Source organism: Solanum pennellii, chromosome 5 (assembly GCF_001406875.1).
Source record: "Solanum pennellii chromosome 5, SPENNV200".
Lineage (NCBI taxonomy): Eukaryota > Viridiplantae > Streptophyta > Magnoliopsida > Solanales > Solanaceae > Solanum > Solanum pennellii.
The window spans coordinates 50,799,940-50,806,094 of NC_028641.1; positions in this window are offsets into that span (position 1 = coordinate 50,799,940).

Consider the following 6,155-nt stretch of genomic DNA (forward strand, 5'->3'; position numbering starts at 1 on the left):
ACTATACCAAATAATCAAGATATACTATAATCAAGATAGAATACATGTTAATCTATTCATGTTATCCAATATAATACATAAACGATTCGATTCATAACCCTATTTTCGAGATTGAGAAGAACTCATATCAAAAACCTAACTTCCGAAAATATTTTGAAGGAACCCTTTGAGGAATGAGGTATCAAAGTTAAATTAGATCCAATACCTCAACGTTTGATAAAGATTTGAAGGTGAATTCATTCCTTTCAGCCCCCAAATCCCTCACCTAGTTAGCCTTCAATGGTGTCTTCTAAGTAGAGAGAGAATAAAGAGAGAAGTAAGAGGAATTGTTTTGAAAGTTGTATTTAATCTAATGAGGGTTAAGGACGTTATATTGGGTCTTAATTAACTTAATTAGACTCTCTTAAACCCCTAATTAATCACCTAACCCGCTAACTAATTAAATTAAATGAATTTAAAATGTGCAGGGAATTTGACCCTCACAGATAGAACCCCAATTGACGGGCCGTCTGTAAGTCGACGACAGGTCCCCCCTCTGTCCTGCACACTCGTCATTTTGGTCAGAGACTTGTGCAGTAAAGGGCTCCACCAATTTTTCTAAGTGTGGTACGACGGTTGGCATCGATGCCCCGTCTATCCACACACGAGCCATTGATGGCCTCTCGTGGCTGCACACTTCCTAAGAAGTGTTGCCTCCTACATGCTAAGGTCTTCCTCAAGGTCCCTTGGTTGGTCCTTGGGAATTTTTACCCATACGTTTCGACAAAGAAGAATCCTCAACACCTATTAACTATCCTTCCAAAAATTTCCATGGGCTTTTCACTCCTAAAAATTCGTCAAATAGGCTTACGCACGCTAGTACCTCCTAGAACTAGTTTTCGAACATCATAGACGTTCTTGGACGTTTTGGTTCCTAACCTCCCTAAGTGTCCTATATTCAGTAAAATAGGTCTTACAATACTGGATTGCTGCATGGAACCTATGTAGGCTTTAAGACTCGTCTTGGATTTTCGAAATGATACAGTCCTACGACTTAGATTTAACATTTTGACTATTTTTAGGAAAATGACTTAACTTGAAAAAATAGATAAAAAGAAATGATTTTTAATTTTTAAGAAAAGAAGACATTAATTGAAATAATTTAATTAAATATCAAATTATTAAGACTTTAACAAAATTAGATTAATTAGAAATAATATTTTTTAAAATCATTTTAAATAATAATTTGAGCTAAATTAGTTAATTTAACCATGAAACTATTTTTAATTAGTTAAAAAGAAATTTTTGACTGAAGATATCAAATAAAAGTATGAGAGTTGATCAAAAAAGATTTAAAATGTACTAACATAACAGAACATCGTTCATCTTTTGGGAATTTAATTAAGCTAACCCTAAAATTAGTTAGCAAATAAATTAGTAAGAGTAAGACAAACTAAAAAATATTCAAATAGAGAGTGAGACGGAGGAAGATTTGGGTCTTTCTGATCTTGAGCTTTGGCCTCATTTCCCTGTCGTACACTATTGTAAAGGCTTCCCAAAAATCAGATGAGATTTTACCCGGCTTGAAAAAAAATATGAGTAACTGACATACATATACAACTGTTATGAAAAATTAGCAGTAAATACCCCATAAATAAATAGCATTTAACAGAGCCAAAAAAAAAAAGAGCACAAATTATCTCATATTAACCACAAAATAGTATTAGTTTTCTTTTTTTGCTTTTTTAAAAAAATTCTTCTGAAACTAACAACCACACACTATTCAATTCAAATAGCATAACTAGACGTATAAATCTATATGTTATCCACTACAATGGATACCTTTTAAAAAAATATATACTTTACGTATCCAATTAATTATAATAGGTAAACAATTAACTAAATTATGTTTTATCACATAATTGGATTTTTATCACGTAGATGAACAATCATGTATACAATGCATTCATCTATACATAATTGTGTATTCATTCACTAAAAATGTAACCCTTGAATTGAATAATCTTTAATCACTTGAATGAATTTTTTATCAATTGAATTGTCACATCCGGGTTTACCCCCTAGACGTAACCGGCGACGTCGTCCTTTTCAAGGACTAAGACTAGTCTCTTAGTGTCATATCATTACATTCATAGGTTGAAAAATGCGGAAAAAATTAAAACTTTCATTATCACTACTTGGAGGTTTATATAGACCTCTACATACACATAGTATATATTTACATCGAGTATACATAGATCCTTCGTATAGGAAAATAACATACCCTTCTACTTTTATTGCACATACATATATAGAAAACATAGAAATAGTCTCAACGATTGTCTCATTTCACATCATCTAAATGATTCTCACAATATGGGCATAGCCCTTACATTAATCCCACAAGACTACATATAGGTCATACAAAATTAACGTACTCAATTGAAAAGGAAGGAAATAAAAGATTCATTAAGCTGATAACAAGTCCTTACACTAGATGACGACATCGCCCTTGGAAGTTTAGAACCTACACCACTTGGATGAAAGGAAGAATTCAAGCCTTCAACAATGTCGTCTTCCAAATTCTTCAACGACCGAAACCTATAATGGTTGGGAAAAGGTAAGAAAATGGGATTAGTACTACACATGTACTAAGTATGAGACCTTATGCACATATACAAGCAAAACATGCTAAATGGGGACTTTTTAGTTAAAACATGTCATTTTACCATTTTAGGAACTTAATGCAAAGTCAGGAATGTCATATCACCAAACAAAACATGCTTACTATCTCAATAAGTAATACTTATTCCATCATACTTTAAATAATGATTTACTACAACCCTATCATTAAGGAGTAACATCACAAGAATGAATAAAAGTCAATCATATCATGAAAAGAAAGACAACTACTCACAAGTCTTTATCAAGTAACCAAGTGCAAGGACCAAGAAAAGCCCCATAACCTTACTCAATCAAGTATCCTCAACAAGAAAGAATGACCAATTTCAAACTATACATATCATGGCACTTAGGTTTACATTTCATCATATATTAACATTATAACCCAAGGAATATTCATAAATGAACTAATCAACATATAGTATCAACAATGTGTCATGGTAATCATATATACATTATATATTTTCATAACATAAACATATATAAGAAACTCCTCTGAAGACTCCCCTAAAGGCTAACTAGTGAAATGTTTAAGTAGAGTCACATACCCCTACCTAGACTAAGCTAGACCCCCTAGATTATACAAGTTCGAGTTGAAGTCCTTTAATTTGTTGTACCTTTTGGGAACATCTTGCCCTAACCGACATAGACCACATCAGCTAGTGTAGAATCCGGTATCATAAAATTATACACCGTAAGAAGGAGGACTACGTGCCAATGTAGTACCAAAACATAAATCATAGCAACTACGTGGATCCACTAGCTAGTATTCTTATAGGGGCAACATTGGTCAAGAACTAGGAGATATAGTTGGTACACTATTTATGTGCCATACACTATTGTCTCCAATATCAACAGTAATATAGTGTTCCTACCTTCCCTATGTGGGAAGGGACACTCTTCAATCTTGTTCACATGGTGCTAAGCTAGAGTCCCTTTTTTAAAATGTGTTTAAGCCTTTAATATCAATCATAGCTTAGTTTAGATCATAGGGTGTACCCCTTGTATAATCATCATAATCAATAGCTCAATGGGAATTGTATAAGTCATTTCATCACAATTCATATAAAAGTGAGGTTAACACATTAGGATTTCATAGCATATCAAGGCACATTGATAGTTTTCACCATCTTTATATCACATACACTTTAATCAACCTCACAACATAGTAAAGACATTTCAATTCAACATCATACCACCCTATAATCCTAGTATAAGGCACACTCTAATGTAATTTCATTACTAAACAACAATTAATCACAATTTGAAATAAAGATAGAGATTAAAGGACTTACCAAGTCTTCCTCATAGTCTATCATCAAGGTCTTACCATCAACCCATGACTCTACCCAATTTGGGGAGTAACATCATCACACAGTCATAACCAATAAGTTTACAAGGCCAATTGTATCTCTATAACACAATTTAACACTAGATCTCAACTTAAGACAAGATATATAGGCTAATTTCACATTACAATTCATAACCTAAATCACATCTCAAGAACTAGCATGATAGGCCTATAATTCATCTTAATTTAATCACAAAAACACCATAGAATAGTAATCTAATAAATAACCAAGTCAATTTAATGATAACAATACAATATAGGTCAAGATCACAACCTAGGGTTCGGGATGGAGGGTCATATTCTTCAATTTAGACCAAACATTTAACAATTACCATAAGAAGGTGGAATTCATGTTAATCTATCCAATATAACCTAAAGAAATCATCAACAACTCAATTCATAACTTCAATTTCGTAGTTGGATGAAACCCATTAAAAAACTCAACTTTTGAAATCTATTTTGAAGGAAACCTTTGAGGAAAGAGACTCAAAGGTGATGTAGATCACATATCTTTACGTTTGACAACAATTTGATGGAGAATTCATCCCTTTCCAGTACTTAAAGCCTATTCCTTGCTAGTCTTCAATGGTGAGTTCAAGTAGAGAGAGAAAGCAGGAGAAGGATGAGAGTTTACTTGTGAGTTGTCTTTGATTAATGAGGGTTGAGGGTATTTATATTGGGTATTAATAAACTTAATTAAACTCTCTTAAACCCCTAATTAATAAATCATAAAACTCGACCCTCACATACGAGACCCCGATCGACGGGTCACCTATGAGTCGACGGTCCCTCACCCCTTTGTCCTATACTCCATTGATGAGGTTAGAGACTGTGCAGGCGAGGGGCTTCCATGCATTGGCTATGTTTGGGACGACGGTGGCATCGACGCCCCGTCGATCCACAAATAGTCTGTATCCTGTAACTCTGCACTCTATCGATGAGTTCAGAAATTGTGCGGGTGAAGGGACCATCTCAACCAGCCTATGTGTGGAATGATTGTGGCATCGACGCCCCATTTTTCCACACACGGGCTGTCTTCTGTCCCACGGATGAACACTGCGAGGCAGTGTAGTGTCAAACGATTGGATCCTTTCCAAGGGACCTTGGTTTGTCCTTGGTTAGTCGTACCCGGATTTTAAAACCATGAATAAACTCAAACGCCTATTAGCTACTCTTCAACAAATTTTCGTACATTTTTGACTCTGAAAAGTTAGTCAAATAGGCTAAGGCACACTAACACCCCTTTGATGAAACTTCCCGAACGTCATGGACCTTCTTGGACGTTTTGGTTCTTAAGACTCTTAAATGACCTATATTCATTAAACATGGACTTAGAAAGAGTAATTAGAGATTAGTACACCTATGTTAGGCTTTACGAAACGTCTTGGATTTTCAAGGTGTTACATTATCCATCCCTTAGGAACATTTTTCCCCGGATGACACTAAAATTCTATTGAAGGAAAGAATAAACTCAAGACTAGCAGCCCAACCAATCAACAATATCAAATCAACATAAACCATGTCATTTCAACATGGAAAATATCAAAACTCATATTAACACACATAAGGCAACACTTCATCATGAGGCATTTCCTTCTCACAACACTTATGAGCTCAACATACATTACATGAGTCTGTTAGCACAAAATTCAACTTAAAAACATGCTACAAATCATTTCACAAAGATTCACCATATCAAAATGCACAACATAACTCAAAATAAGAAACAAGACAAATTTCAAGTTTTCAAAAAGAAATATTGTAGTAATTTCACATTAATGTTTTTAAAACTGCATAATATCCAAAACATCACCAAAAAATCAAGAAATCTTAACTTCTATTCATATTTATACTATAAAAAAGAATGACTAACCTTAATTCTTAAAAAAATGAGGGTAACGGGACTTCCTATCGGCTTCAGCCTCCCATGTTGCACCGTAACCTAGATTATTCTTTCATAAAACCATTACGGAAACGACTTCTTTATTCCTCAAATTCTTGACTTGTCTATCAAGAATTTGAACTGGGAGTTCCTCATAAGAGAGGTTATCCTTGACACCAAGACCCTCAATTGGAAGAATGGACTCGAGATCACCGATACACTTTTTCAACATAGAATCATGGAAAACCTAATGAACCGAAG